Below are 15,906 nucleotides of genomic sequence, written 5' to 3'. Positions count from 1 at the left end.
TTCAAATAAATAAGAATAGGTAGGCCAAAAACAGGTTGAAACAGAAGTCTTCAACAGCTCCTTTGAAAACTAAAAATAACTTTTTGAAACTAAATATAGTTTAGCCAATGCATACTTTATTCAGGTAACACATTTTGTGTAAAAAATGAGATCACTGTTTTCCCATAATACTGGGAAAATATTTCTCTGAAATAAAAATCTTTCTTAAAGGATGACTTTCTAACATCACATTCACTCTTGCTCAGTTCTACACTTATTAAAACACCCAAATAATACATCTAATGAATACATTATTATTTGCATAAAATAATATTTATCAAGCAACTTTCTATGCCTGAAGTTAGAAATTCCATTATGCAAAAGTTGTGCCAAAGCAGGTTAAGTTCCTGCTGGAAACACTGGCATCTCTTATCAGAGCACTGGCTCGAATCCAGGCTGTTCCACTTGCAATCCAGCTTTCTATTGCTGCACGTGGGAAGGCAGTGAATGATGACCCAAGTGCTTGGATCCTGCTACCCACATGGGAGACCTGGACAGAGTTCCAGCCTCCTGGCTTCAGCTGGCCCAGCCTTGGCTGGCTATTGTTTCCATCTGGGGAATGAACCAGTGGATGGGAAATCTCTCTCTTTCTATATATATATCTGTTGCTCTGCCTTTGAAATAAATTACTCTTCTGAAAAATTTTGCTAATCAAATAACTGATGGGATATAGATAAGCATTCTCCCAAGTAGTTTGCCCCAGAGTCACCAGTCATTACTTATATTATTCTGAAGTAAATTTAGGATTTTTCTTTAATAAATGAGTTGCTTTTTCCCTGCTAACTTTTGTGAACTGAACATTCTTGTTATATTCTTACCTGAAAAATTAATAAAGTCCTGAATAATTTCGTGAGCTCTAAATTTCAAGAGAACAAGAGGAAAAAAAAAAAAAGAAGTTATGATCTTTTCAAGGGTACTCCCTGGCTCTAGAGACATGAGAAATAGGTGCAGGTGTGTGTATTGAGGGCGTGGGAGGAAAAGCACTCTGTGGCAAAGGCCCAGGACATCAGAACCCAGGTGTTAGGAGCACCTTGCCCAACACCATCATTTTACATGGGAGAAGCAGAATGAGATGGCCATAGGCAGAAGCCAAGTGACTTCTTCTGGGTCACAGGGTTGGTTGCTCTTCTCTGTCTCTTTCTGTTTCATTATCTTTTGAGAGAGGAGGTAAGTCACCCTGACCTCCTCTCTGTCCTCTGTCCCCCACATGCTCTCCAGCTCTCATCAATGGTACCTCTGAAACATCTCTTGGCTCTTGGCTCTTCTTTCTGCCTCCTGCATTTCCAGTCCACACCATGGCAGTACTTTCCTTATTATCCTTCATCGTCCTCCTGGCGTCCAATGTCCATGTCTCCCCTCCTCCTCAGGAGAGGAGTCCTCTGCTGAGTCCTCTACTGTACCCAGGCCAGAGGCCATCTCGCTCTTAGAACCCATGATGAGCTCCTGTTGTTCACTGGATACACTCAATTTTATTTTCTCTCTCATTTTTAACAATTTATTTATTTATTTATTTTGACAGGCAGAATTAGACAGTGAGAGAGGGAGACAGAGAGGAAGGTCTTCCTTCCGTTGGTTCACCCCTAAATGGCCACTACGTCCGGCGCTGCGCCGATCCGAAGCCAGGGGCCGGGTGCTTCCTCCTGGTCTCCCATGCGGGTGCAGGGCCCAAGCAACTGGGCCATCCTCCACTGCCTTCCCAGGCCACAGCAGAGAGCTGGACTGAAAGAGGAGCAACTGGGACTAGTACCTGGTGCCCCAACTGGGACTAGAACCCAGTGTGCCGGTGCCGCAGGTGGAGGATTAGCCAAGTGAGCTGTAGTACTGGCCTCTCTCTCATTTTTAACCTTTCAATTCAAATAAGCATGTGATTCAATATTTATGATAGGTAATTCGAAAGAATACAAAGCTGCTTTTCCCAAAGACTTTACTACTTTATCAAGAAAAAATATGCAAATATTAAAAATAATAATTTTTATGGTTGAAATTATTCCACATTTATTATTCTCATTTGAGCTTTACTTGAAGGGTCTTATGTTCATGGGCCGGCACTGAGGCTCACTAGGCTAATCCTCCGCCTGCAGTGCTAGCATCCCGGGTTCTAGTCCCGGTTGCTCCTCTTCCAGTCCAGCTCTCTGCTGTGGCCCGGGAAGGCAGTGGAGGATGGCCCAGTTGCTTGGGCCCTGCACCCGCATGGGAGACCAGGAGGAAGCACCTGGCTCCTGGCTTTGGATCGGGGCAGTGCACTGGCCGTAGTGACCATTTGGGGGGTGAACCAATGGAAGGAAGATCTTTCTCTCTGTATCTCTCTCTCTCTCTCTCTCTCTCTCACTGTCTAACTCTGCTTGTCAAAAACAAAGTGTTCATGGAAAATGCATATTATGGGGGCCAGCACTGTGGCCTATTGGGTAAAGCCACAGCCTACAGTGCTGGCATCTCATAAGGATGCCAATTTGACTCCTGGCTGCTCCAATTCCAATACAGCTCCCTGCTAATGTGCCTGGGAATGCAGGGAAAGATGGCCCAAGTCCTTGGGCCTCTGCACACACATGGAATAACTGGATGAGGCTCCTGGCTTCGATTTGGCCCAGCTCTGACCATTATGGCTATCTAGAGAGTAAACCAGCAGATCGAAGATCTCCCCCCACCCCGCCTCTGCTTCTCTTTCTCTGTAACTCTTTCAAATCAACAAATTAATCTTTTAAAAATCCATATTATGAAAAAACCATGCATGGATTGCAAAAAGAAGCTTATCTTTAAATTCCATTTTCCACAAATTGTTTGAAGTATGTGCTTCTGTATACCCCAAACCTGCAAAAATTAAGGCCAAGGACTTTTTTCTTTATGTGATATTTGATATGAAAACACAGACATACATAATGTATAAGTAACTTAGGAAACATCATAAAATATGAAACTTTATGTACTTGCTTGTAGTCAGGTTTTCCAGAGAAACAGAACCTGTGGGATATCTAAGAAGAAATCCATGATGATAAATTGGCTCATGCCCAACTCATGGAGCTGGGAATCCCACTGTTGGCTGCCTGCAAGCTGGAGACTCAGGAAACCCAATGGTGCTGTTCCATCTGAGCTCAAGGCCTGAGTGTCAGTCTGGGCGCAGGGAAGATGAGATGAAGTGTACCAGATTAAGCCAGCAGGCAGCAAGCAAAAAGGGCTGGGTCCTGCTTCTTCTACCTTTGGTTCTTTTCATGCCCTCGGTGAACTGGGGGACGCCATCCACAGTGGAGGGGATAGTTAATATTACTGAGTTCACAAAGTCAAATACTAATCTTACCCAGAAACACTTTCACAGACACACCTAAAACAAAGTTTAATTAGAGCACCCTGTGTCTGGTCACACTGACACATAAATTGATCCTTCTTATGCTCACGTGCCAGACATGAGCAACTGTTGAAGTCCTGTCAGGTTTTCCTCCCGACCTGAAGCCCCAGGGTTCTCACTCTACCCTGAAACAGCCACTGTCTTGAAAACCTTGTTTCTCATTTCCTTGCCATTGAACGAAGGTTTCATAGCATATGTATATTTCCTTAATCTGTATGTATCTTTCACTTAATAAGTTTTTTTATTTTTATTTTTTATTTAGTAAATATAAATTTTCAAAGTACAGTTAATGGGTTACAATGGCTTCCCCCCCATAATTTCCCTCCCACTCACACCCCTCCCATCTCCCTCTCCCATTCCATTCACATCAAGATTCATTTTCAATTCTCTTTATATACAGAAGATCAATTCAGTATATATTAAGTAAAGATTTCATCAGTTTGCACCCACACAGAAACACAAAGTGTAAAATACTGTTTCAGTACTAGTTATAGCATTACTTTACATTGGACAACACACTAAGGACAGATCCCACATGAGAAGTAAGTACACAGTGACTCCTGTTGTTGACTTAACAATTTGACACTCTTGTTTATGGCGTCAGTAATCTCCCTAGGCTCTAGTCATGAGTTGCCAAGGCTATGGAAGCCTTTTGAGTTCGCCGACTTCGATCTTATTCCGACAAGGTCATAGTCAAAGTGGAAGTTCTCTCCTCCCTTCAGAGAAAGTTACCTCCTTCTTTAAGTTTTATTAAAGTGGCATCATCTTCTGTAATTCACCTTTTCTCACTCAGCATTTACAATAAATAAATAATGCATTACTGACGCCCAGAGGGAAAGCTACCATATAGCAACAAATATTGAGATCCTCAAAACTGTCAATACTGGGGGCCAACATTTGCCCTAGTGGTTAAGAAACCCACATCCCACATCAGAGTACCTCAATTCCACTCCTGCCCCCAGCTCCTGACTCCAGCTTTCTATAATGCAGGCCCTGGGAGTCAGCAGGGATGGCCCAGATGATTAGATTCCTGCCTTACATGTGAGACACTGGGATTGAGTTCCTGGTGCCTGGCTTCAGCCCCAGCTGGGTGTCATTGAGGGCATTTGGGGAGTGAACCAAATCCATCCGTTATTTTAATGTAGCAGGTCTTTTGTCTTTATTATTGTATAATATCCAATTTGGTCAACATACTGATTTTTCTATTTTCTTACAGGAAATAAAGAAAATACAATGGAATCTGATGCAGTCTTTTTCCTGGTACAAATATTGCTGTTGGAAACATTTTGTACAGATCACCTCATGCACTCATTCGTGAGCAGCCTTCAGACTGCTTCGTGTAACTCTGGGGAACACAGGGTCCTTGGGCACATATAGATTTAAGGAATCAGTTTTTAGAGCCTCAACTTCCTCGTGTACTTTTTCTTAAAACTGATCGCCTTAAGAGGCTGCTGGTTCTGGAATTCTAATCAGGCGTTTGTTAAACCTTTCTCATTCTGTTCTCTGTACCCCTTAATACCTCCTTCATATTTTTCATTTCTTCTAATCTCTTTGATGCATTCTGGACAGTTACAGTCATCTATATAACAAATATTTATTTAGCACCTGTTAGGCAGAAAGGACTGTTTTAGGCACTTGGAAGGATGTCTTCGTGAACACAATAAATACTTCCTAGCCCAGGAGGAGATTGCATTTAATGAGAAAAATGGGGAAATAGGGAATAAGTGAAAGACACAATAAGTGAGGAGAGTATATAGAATATGGAAAATGATAAATGCCATAAATTACTCTAGTAAGTTAATTATTGCTCTGTTTTTATGGGCCACATAACTCATCAATTAAGTTTTTATCATATGTAATTATTTTTTTAATTTCTCAATGTTCTATTGGATTATTTTTCAAGCCTGTGTGGTGATTTCTGAAAATTTATGTTTCTTGTTCATTTTTGAAATTCCACCTTTTACTTGTAAAACTATCTCCCACAGTTATTTTATACTCTGTAATCACTGCTTACAATGTTAAAAGTTGTTTTTTGTTTCATTTATTTATTTGAGTGAACAGAGTGTGAGAGGCAGATCTACAAAGAGCTTTCCCCAAATGTCCTCAATGACACCCAGCTGGCACTGAAGCAGGGCACCAGGAACTCAATCCCAGTGTCTCACAGGTGAGCAGGAACCTAGTTATCTGAGCCACCCCTGCTGACTCCAGGGCCTGCATTACAGAAAGCTGGAGTCAGGAGCTGGGGGCAGGAATGGAATCAAGGTACTCTGATGTGGGATGTGGGTTTCTTAACCACTAGGGCAAATGCTGGCCCCCAAAACTGAGTTTTGAGGGTCTATATTTGTTACTATATGGTGGCTTTCCCTTTGGATGTCAGTAATGTATTATTTATTTATTTATTTTCATTATAAGCATATATTAGATTGAGTATAGTCTTTGAGGCTAAGGTGGGATTACTTTTCAGAGAAAAGTACAAAGATTTGCATTTTTTTTTTTCTGATGGAGGCCAGGAGGCTCTACTGATATGGGAGGTTGTCTAACCATTCTGGGGATCCAGTTTTAGATGTTGAAATTGCAAGTTAAACTCTTCTCTGGGAGCTGGGGTTGGAATGAGAACTAGGTTTAGTATTCTGATCCCGGTGCTGGTACAAGCTTCAATTGTAACGTCAGATTAGTGAAGGTGTTCTCACCATTTCCATTTCAACTCATTGTTTTTGTTTCTGGAGGACAACAGCTTAGCCATAGGTTATTTCTCTTGATTTCTTATGAACTGAACAATTCTTTGAAACACAGGATTTTTTATGATTTACTGAGATGTTGGGGGCATTTTAATGGAGAGCCAATCGGAGTATGTAGGCTGCTGTAATTCTCAAATTGAACTCAGCCCTAAGTAACTATTCCAATTCCTGCCCTGCTCCTTCTCATGAATTCATCATCCTCTCCTTACCATACCCTGTCTCTGAATCTGGTCAACATGCATTTGACACACCTAGAGTCTACTTGCCTTTGTGCTATAGGCTTCACACTGATATGCCCCTCATTCCAAAAAATAATAATCCCCACTCTCTTTCCTGCCTGGAGAAATCCCATGTGTCCTTCAAGCCCAGTTGAAAGTCACCCACCATGAAAGCCTTCCCTAACCATACTGCCTTACCTCTCCCAGGGCAGAATTAACTACTCTCCCCTTTATACATTAATATCCCTGATGGTAGAGCACTGGGTTTACTTGAGATCAGTCAGCCAACTTGGTGCTGAAGGGCTATATCTTATTCGTCTGTGTCTCCCTAATTCATAATGTGGCGTTCAATGCATTTATTGAGAACTGAATCTAATTGTGGAAGGTCTGATGGCAGTTTCAGCTGCCCAACTCCCAGTTCACTCCTCATAGGCATTCACTGCTCCAGGGCATTGCTGGTATTGCCCAGAGATTTTTTGGTTTTCCATGTGAGAACTTGTGTGTGTCATTGGTCTTTTGCATGTATAGGGACTATTCTAATAGAGATATTTTCTTTGTCATGCTCCCTTCTTGCTATAAGGTTTAAACTCTTGAAAAATAGGAATTTCAACATGAAATATTGTTATAAGGAATGGTTGTAAAACATGCAATTTATTTTATTGCAGAGTTCATTAGATATAGTCATTACTGAGCTACATAAATTTTCAGAATGATTTAATTCATTTATTTATTTATTTATTTTTTATTTTTTTGACAGGCAGAGTGGACAGTGAGAGAGAGAGACAGAGAGGAAGGTCTTCCTTTGCCATTGGTTCACCCTCCAATGGCTGCCAGGGCAGGCGCGCTGCAGCCGGTGCACTGTGCTGATCCAAAGCCAGGAGCCAGGTGCTTCCCCTGGTCTCCCATGGGGTGCAGGGCCCAAGCACTTGGGCCATCCTCCACTGCACTCCCTGGCCACAGCAGAGAGCTGGCCTGGAAGAGGGGCAACCGGGACAGAATCCGGTGCCCCGACCGGGACTAGAACCCGGTGTGCCAGCGCCGCAAGGTGGAAGATTAGCCTAGTGAGCCACTGCGCCAGCCGATTTAATTCTTTTTTTTTTTTTAAGATTTATTTATTTATTTGAAAGTCAGAGTTACACAGACAGAGGAGAGGCAGAGACAGAGACAGAGGTCTTCCATCCAATAGTTCACTCCCCAATTGGTGGCAACGGTCGGAGCTGCGCCAATCCGAAGCCAGGAGCCTGGAGCTTTTTCCAGGTCTCCCACGCGGGTACAGGGGCCCAAGGACTTGGGCCATCTTATACTGCTTTCCCAGGCCATAGCAGAGAGCTGGATTGGAAGTGGAGCAGCCGGGTCTCGAACCAGCGCCCATATGGGATGCTGGTGCTTCAGGCCAGGGTGTTAACCTACTGCGCTACAACACCCGCCCCAGAATGATTTAATTCTTATGAACTTTGAAAGCTAGGAAAATGGTATTCTTTATTTTTCAAGAATTACTTATGAATATGTGAAGACATTTTAACTGTAAAAAAATTTATTCTGACAATACGAAAGTATTTTAAGTAAAGTAAAATCTGATTTTCACCACCTTTTCCCACAGCTCCACTTCCTCCCTATGGGGTCCACTGCTAACCACTTAAGGTATGTCTTTCAAACATGGATATACATAGAATTCTTAGGTTACAATGTCATTGCCTTTACTAAGGAGAAAAGAGTAAGATCACATGAAGTCTCTTGGTTTTTCTGTCACTGAGTGTTCATTTGATGTCAGTAATAGAAAAACAAGCAAATTTACATCAACTGCAGTACCAGGACATTGGATGCTAATGTACTAGCAATGTCATTTTTATTCTGGATTGGGACACATCAAGAAAGAATAAGTTTGTGAGGCTCATAGGAGTTAGGAAAGAAGAGGTAATTAACAGTGACTCTAATGACAAAAAATAGCAATCCATTATGCTTAAGTATTTCTGTAAAGTCATTATGTCAAGTGGGGTAGTTTTTTTCTATGGATATTTTATGGAAATTACTTATATTATTGCTTTATAACATATAGAGGTCTGGATTTTAAAAGCCTGTAGATCCCTAATTACCATTAAAGTAATTTTTTTCCTGTAAAATGTGGAAAGGAATATCTGAAAGCCCAACCTCCTCTTATTTATAAAAAAAATAACAAAAGCAGAACATAACTTATCACGAAGAATTTGCAAAAGAAGTGTTTTAGAAACATACTTTTTCATTCGCTCTCTGGAGGAAGGATTTGTGTCCTAATTATAGTATGGAATCTTGGGAGGAACTAGAAAGGACCTTGGATACCACAGGGGCAAATCCTTCACCTTACAGATGAGGGAGATCAGCCTCCCAGGAAGTGGCGCTTTCAGTCCTTCCTGGCCCACCACAGGAAGGGTTTGCAGCAAGGTCTCAGAGTCTGGGGTTTGAAGCTCAGCTCTGCTATTCCCAACTCCCTCTTAAACTGGGATAAGAATAGCTATAGCATGGGGATGTATTCAATGAGATTATTAAGTAGTGTAAAATGGAAGCATCTGCCTCCCCTGTCCTAAACAGGAAACAGCATTTTTCCTCTTCTGCACTGCACCTTGACTAAGGATGCAGCTCAAGACTGTAGGAAAAGGGGGCGCAGATGGACATAATCTCACTTGCAGGACCATTACCTTCCCACCAATCCTTTTCAGCTAAGCCATGATGCTTGTCAATTTCTTGGTGGATGCTTTTTCCAGTCTTAGACACACAGAGGTCCCTTTATTATAGGTGCCAACTATGTTCTTATCTGACGATGGATCTTGATGATGGCCCCCTCCATGACTTCCCTTTGTCCTGAGGACAAAACCCACCTCCTTGATAGCTCTTCCTTCTACATTTACTCTTCTGAAACAGACACAGCCATACCCAGCTATTCTTGGTGCTCTCTTGTCTTTGTGTTTATCCCTGACCAAGCCAACTTACACTCAAACAATTTGTTCCAGTTTACATGTCAGCCTTTCTGGGAAGTCTTACCTGACCTTGGGTTTTGATGTTCCCCATCAAAAGGCAAGTCCTAACACTGTATAATAATGGATTATTGATTTATGTGACCCTTGCTCAGCTATAAATTCCTTAAATCCTGACAGGTGTGTATTATGTATCTTGGTCTGTAGCAGTTTACACAATACTTTACACTAATTTTTTCATTTTAAACTTTTAAAAATAAGTTTTATTTATTTATTTATTAGAGAGAGAGAACATGTGGCAGAGAGACAAAGTGCTCCTATCCGTGGGATCGTTCCCCAAATACCCACAACAGCCAGGGCTGGGTCAGGCTGAATCAGGGATCCAGGAACTCAATCCATGTCTCCCACATGGCTGGCAGGGGCCCAACCACGTGAGCTATCATCCACTACCTCTCAGGATGCACAGTAGCGGGAAGCTGTAACCAGGCGTTCCAATATGGAATGCAGGCATCCCAACAAGCATCTTAATCACTAGGCAAAATGCCCATCCATCTTTAACTTTTAAATTGAAGCAGAACATACATTTTACAAGCATATAAACCATCTATGTACATCTATTCTCCCAGAATCCCTCTTCATACCCCTTTCCAGTCATTATCCCCTTATTTCTGTAACAGCAGTGTTTTTGAACTTTATATAAAAGAAATTATACAGTACATATCCTCTTTTGTGTCTGCCTTCTTTTGCTCAATATTGTGCTTGTAAGATTCAAAAAGCTTTTTCTTTAAAAAAATGAGTAATATTGCAGTATCTAAGATTTTAATCAGTGTACATGAGACGTTCTCCACATCACCAGTTCAGAAAGAAGGCAGCTATTGTACAGCACTAGCGACCTCCCTCTCTAGTAAAGCAGACAGTGGCCTGCTCGACACTCTTTCCTGCCTGCTCGACACTTTCCTGCTGTTCCTGCCAATTCAGTTTTGTTCAGGTGTCCACCGCTCCCTGTGGTGCCCATGTGACCCCCCGGTGGGGGTTCTGATTGGTGGTCTTGGTTCCCCTGTCAGAGATTGGCCTGGGAATGGAAGTTTCCATTTCAACTAATGGTATTGAAACGGAGCTTCTGGTAAGCTTTGCTGGGATTTATGGAACATTTTTTGCCTACTACTCCAGGCCACTTGCAGAAGCAGCCTGGTCATATGTGGGTGTAAAGCTCAGATTTATAAGTTTACCAGCCTTACGGGTGAGGTCAGTACGAAAAGGAAGACAGAGCAGAGGATTACAAAGAACTGGGTCCATCTACTGGATTAAGTCATCCTCAAAACTGTTTTATCTCAGTTTCTAGTTATGTCATCCTGCAGATTCCTTTGTTGTTTGGATGTTTTTTTAATACTTACAACTAAAGGCACTTTAGTTGTAAGGATTTGAATAATTACCTGGAAGGCACATGTAACTGAAGGGAGGGTGATGCAAAGCTTTGGTCGTGGAAGTGGGATGCAAGTCAGGTGGCATGGGATGGACAGCTCTGTCTACAGTGTAAGGCTAAGTTGTAAGGCCCTCATGTGTGAGCTATTCTGGCACTGCCTGCAGTAACTTGGGTTACAGAAGCTCTCTGTGTACTGTGCTATTGACATGAGGAACCAAGGAACTGAAGAGCAGCTCCATTAGCAATGATGGAGGCTTGGGGTTGGCTCTGTGGCATAGTGGGTAAAGCTGCCACTTGCAGTGCTGGCAGCCCATTTGGGCATTGGTTCGAGTCCTGACTGCTCCACTTCCAATCCAGCTCTCTGCAATGGCCTGGGAAGGCAACAGAAGATGGCCTATGTTCTTGGGCCCCTGCACCCATGTGGGAGACCTGGAAGAAGCTCCAGGCTCCTGGTTTCAGTTCAGCCCAGCTCTGGCCATTAAGGCCATTTGGGGAGCGAATCAGCAGATGGAAGACTTCTCTCTCTCTCTCTCTCTCTCTCTCTGCCTCTGTCTCTTTGTAACTCTGACTTTCAAATAAATAAATAAATATTAAAAAAAAAGGAGTGATGGGGGCTGAAGGCAACCTCACATGCCTGTGGGTAGAGGGGCTTTTCCTTCTGCTCCTCTAGGTGGGGAAACTGTTCAGTAGTATAACCTCCAGGGGCTCAAGGGCATTTCTTTAGAGGATCAGCATTGTACCTGCTGGTCGGTTATGGTTTTGGTGCAGGATGATGGTGGTTCTTGAGCAATGGCTGTGAGGTGCAGCATAGGAATAACCAGATTCAAGGGTTTTCCCCCAAACTACAGTGTGATAATGAGAGTGGCAGGGAAGCATCCCTTCGCTGATGGAGCAGGTTTTCTATTTCTTTTTCCTCCTGCGGATAAGAGTAATTACATGGCCAGCTGCTTGGGGCTGCTGGAGTTACCTTGGGGGGAGAGTTCTCTGGGGGAAAGGATGCTCTGCAGTTATGTGAGGTGGAGCTCAGGGTGATTTAAGCTGGATTTATGAAGACAATGGTTCTTTCTGCAACCTATGCTGTGGAAGTGGGATTCAGTGATGTTTACGTGGGGATATCAGAGAGACGCTGGGAATAAGGTGGCATCTGGTTTAACCTGTGAATAATGGTTAGAATTCATACTTAAAGGATTGGGAAGGATGTCTCTGTTCAAGGGAAGTGAAAGTTCTAAGGCAGAAGGGCAAAGAAGTACAGATGGATAGACAAAGAATTGATAGGTCATTTTCCTGCTGCCACAGGCTGCGAGAGGGTGGGATGGTAAGTGACTGACCTCAGAGAAAGAAGTGTATCTGGACAGTGTTGTGAGCACCATGGAAGGGGTTCGCATCTTGTCATGTAAATAACAGAGGACAACTAACAGATTTTAAGTAAGTCAGTGTTTAGATTGATGTTGGTCTTGGGGCAAGTGTTTGGTGCAGTAAAGTTGTCTCTTGGTACGTGTGCTTCCCATTTTAAGAACGTCTGGATTCAAGTCCTGGCTCCACTTCTGATTCCAACTTTCTGCTAATGAACACCCTGGGAGGTAGCAGACAATGACTTAAGTACTTGGGTCCCTGCCATCTATGTAGAAGACTGGGCTTGAGTTCCAGTCCCTGCCTTTGGACTGACTCAGCCTTTATTTGAGAAGAGTACCAGCAATGGAAAATCTCTCTCTGTCTTGTCTCTATCTCACCGCCTTTCAAATAAAATGAATATAAAAGTTAAAGTAAGATTGAAGTTGGCCTCAAAATGATTAAGGTAAAAATAGGATTGAGAAAGACAGGAAAAGGGGAAATCAAGTTAGAGCCAAAAGCCATAGAGCAGAGGAGAGGAAGTGAGGCCTGAAATAGGATTGTGGTGATAGACTGTGCAGAAACGAGAATTTCTGGAGGTGAGCCTGGAGTAAGCTGATATCTAGTTGGGTGTTAGTATAGCATGATTAAGAGGAATTGCATCGTTGTCATAAAATCTAGTCCCAATGGTTGGAACTTTTTTCACATCGTGTTACATTTTCCACATAACCATCTTGCCTGTGAAATAATTCCCAATTTGCAGGCTGTTTGGGGAGTATATTTGTAGCAAATTGAAATAAAAAGCAAAGTGTTACATGTGAAAAGCATTTGCTGAAACAGACCCCGTTCTCTCATGGGAATAACAGTAGTACTGCTTTTGACCAAGTGAAATTGTGCATCTCTATGGTAGGAAAGAAAAGAGAGTTGTGCTTGGAACTCCTTGAAACTTCCTAGTCCTCCCAACTCACGATCAGAACCTGCCAGAGTCAAGTCAGATCCAAGAAGCTGACTCCAAAAATGTAGTTCTCTTTTTTATGAAAGAGAGGAGATTATGAATGTGGTCGTTACAGAACAGATGCCAAAATGCTTCTGGTGATACTAAAAGAATCACTTCCACAGGCCCATAGACTCTGCTACAGGGCCTCTGTCATAATCATAACAGTTGTTCCATAAATATGTGTGAGGTCAATATTGTGAGAAGAGCTCAACAAAAATTAAAAATCTAAGATGGGAAAAACCCAGGCAGTGATATAATGTTAAAGTTGTAGTGCCAGGAGAACCCACTTTCAGAACCTTACTTTCAGTTAATTGGGGGGAAAATAGATTTTCAGAGAAAAAATAAAGAGAAAGATAGCTACTGCTGGGGGCTTTTTGTTCACTTGCTTAGGATTTAACTCAAGAGGTGGGAGTAAGGTTAGAGGGAAATCTCAATTTTAGAGATTTTAAGAATATTTTAAATTATTCATCCTTTCAATGATGTTGGGTTCAATGACATCACTGGGATCTCATAAAGGATGCCCAAAGCCCATAACTTCTTCCTCAATAAGCAGCTGGAGCTCACAATGACTTCTCAATTATGATTCTGGCTGTTTAATAGACTGTTTCTTTTCCTGGATTTACGTTGCTCCATGTAATCTAAACTAGAGGTCCAGTTTTTATGGCACATAATCATTAAAATGACCAGTTAATTATCAAAGGATAATCTGGAATGTCTGAGTTGTGTTTTACTTTATGGCAAATCATGCACAGCGCCAGACAATGAACAGGGACATTTAATGCAAAGTGTTACTAACACATAATGAAAATGGAAGGCATTAAGTAGTAATGAGATGGTGCATACCGAATCATCCTTCCAATGCCATAATTTAATCATATAGGGAATGCCAGATGTTTTCCAAAAGGAAGTAAATATAAGAAGTTCATTTTTATTACACAACAAGGAAGAAAAGGTCTCAACTGCTGTTAGACTAAGCTTGGGGCAGGTGGATTTTGAACCAGAAGATGAAGGTAATATTGTGCCTCTGAAAATTCAGTGTCTCCACTGTGATTTAAAGTGTTGTAGCCTATAGACAGCATCTTGCCAAAAGAAAAAAGAAAAAAAATAAAAAAATTGATAAGAAGCCTGAGTAAGTATCATGAGTCCATATTTCAGGATGTGGGTAAGGAAAAAAAAGGTAGAAATTGGATAAAATTCTCCTTCAGTCCAGTTGTCTTTTTAAATGCATCAAGGCATTCTTAAGAAATAATTTGATGAAGAGAAAAGCAGTCAAGTACCACCAGCCTGCGTATGACGTGAAAATCAATAATGAATGCTCTTGTAGAGTAGCAATTTCATTACTTACTTCCCTTTGTTACCATTCAGAAATTGAATACTGAACTGTAAGTAACCTGAAACAGAAATTATCATGTTTAAACTGAGGTAATTGATTGAGGATTTTCATAGACTTGTTAGCTGTAACAATTAGCCATTGTTACATATCAAACTACCTCAGAATATAATGGTTTAAAACAACCATTTGTTTATCTCATGATACTGCACATCAAGTCAGCAATTTAGTCTGGTGGGACCTGGGCGGATGTGTCTGCCCACAACCACTGCGAAGTCCAGGAAACTCTGCCTCCGGGGCATGGCTGGTTGTCAGCTGGGACCTCTTAGATCTGCTCCAAGGGATTTTTGCTTCCAAGAAAGAGAATGGAAGCATGCAAGGGTTCTCAAAGTCTGTGCTTAAAGCTGGCAAGAGTTCACTTCTGTTGTATTCTGTCTGCTACAGCCAGTAACAAGGCCAGCCCAGAGTCAAGTGGTGGGAAATAGATTTTACTTCCAGATGGGAGGAGACACAAAGTGACAAGGAAAAAGGAATTATACAGGGATGCCATTCTTTGGAACCATCAAGTTGTCCATCTCTCATACTAAAAACTCTTCTAACAATGTGAATCATTCAATAAAGATATACATTTTTTATTCCATTTTATCAAGACTTTTAATTTAGGAATGGACATTGGATGTTATTAAATGCCCTTTTAAATTTTCGTATGTGTTGAGATGATCACAGATTGAGATTTTTCTCCTGAACCATTATCTTAATATGTTTTTTAAAAGATTTATTTATTTATTTGAAAGGCAGAGTTAAGGAGAAGAAGTACTGGTTCATTCCCCAGATGGTTACAACAGCTGAGACTAGGCCAAGCAGAAGGCAGGAGCATCATTCAAGTCTCCTACAGGAGCACAAGTACTTGGGCCATCTTCCACTGCTTCTCCAGGCCATTAGCAGGGAGCTGAATCAGAAGTGGAGCAGCCAGGACAGGAACCAGCACCAATATGGAATGTGGCATCACAGGCAGCAACTTAACTCACTGCACCACAGGGGCAGCCCCTGTTAATAGATTTTCTAACCTTGAACCTGTCGCTCCCCCATTCGCGGAGGAACGACACAGGACCCTGCGCTGTTCTTTTGTCTGCTCGGCCCTCCCCGGGTTTGCTGCTGGTTCTTCCCGGGTTGGCTGCCGATCCTTCCACCTCCGTGGAAGGGCGGTTCCTCCTGCCACTTTCCCCACTTCTGTGGGGGAGCGGCACACCGCCGGCCGGCTCTCTCGGGGGCTGCTCAGATGTTATCCGGATGTTCCCTTTAGATGTTCCCCGGTGCATGTTGTCTCTCTCCTCCTTTATAGTCCTCTTCCACCAATCCCAACTCTGCTACCCACATGCCGAGTACGCTGCTCTCCTCCAATCAGGAGCAGGATCAGCTCCTGCAGGTTATTGGTCGAACTGGAGGCAGCTGTGTAGAAGTTGTTTACTCCTCTCCCAGCGCCATATTGTGGGAGAGCAGATGCATAGATAAGTCTTAATTCCAGTAACTTAGTCTAGTCCGAG

At 42.4% G+C, this 15,906-nt stretch overlaps 1 protein-coding gene and 1 long non-coding RNA gene across 6 annotated transcripts in view; one reads left to right on the top strand and one right to left on the bottom strand.

The window, feature by feature from the left end:
* Window positions 1-15,906, bottom strand: part of TRPC3 (transient receptor potential cation channel subfamily C member 3) — a 175,292-nt gene that overhangs the window by 109,200 nt on the left and 50,186 nt on the right. The gene's annotated exons all lie outside the window — the stretch shown is intronic.
* The window catches only part of LOC149125049 (uncharacterized), a 117,408-nt gene continuing 107,033 nt past the window's right edge, over window positions 5,532-15,906 (top strand). For all 4 annotated transcript variants that reach the window (XR_016212014.1, XR_016212015.1, XR_016212016.1 and 1 more), the window contains exons 1-2: window positions 5,532-5,641; window positions 7,936-7,976. This is a non-coding gene — a long non-coding RNA (uncharacterized LOC149125049). The remainder of the gene's footprint in view (window positions 5,642-7,935; window positions 7,977-15,906) is intronic.

The sequence above is a fragment of the Oryctolagus cuniculus genome, chromosome 8 (genome assembly GCF_051225735.1).
Source record: "Oryctolagus cuniculus isolate XC-2025 breed Fujian yellow rabbit chromosome 8, ASM5122573v1, whole genome shotgun sequence".
Classification (NCBI taxonomy): domain Eukaryota; kingdom Metazoa; phylum Chordata; class Mammalia; order Lagomorpha; family Leporidae; genus Oryctolagus; species Oryctolagus cuniculus.
The sequence above is the reverse complement of the archived record's forward strand: the minus strand, read 5'-3'. Positions and strand labels throughout refer to the sequence as shown.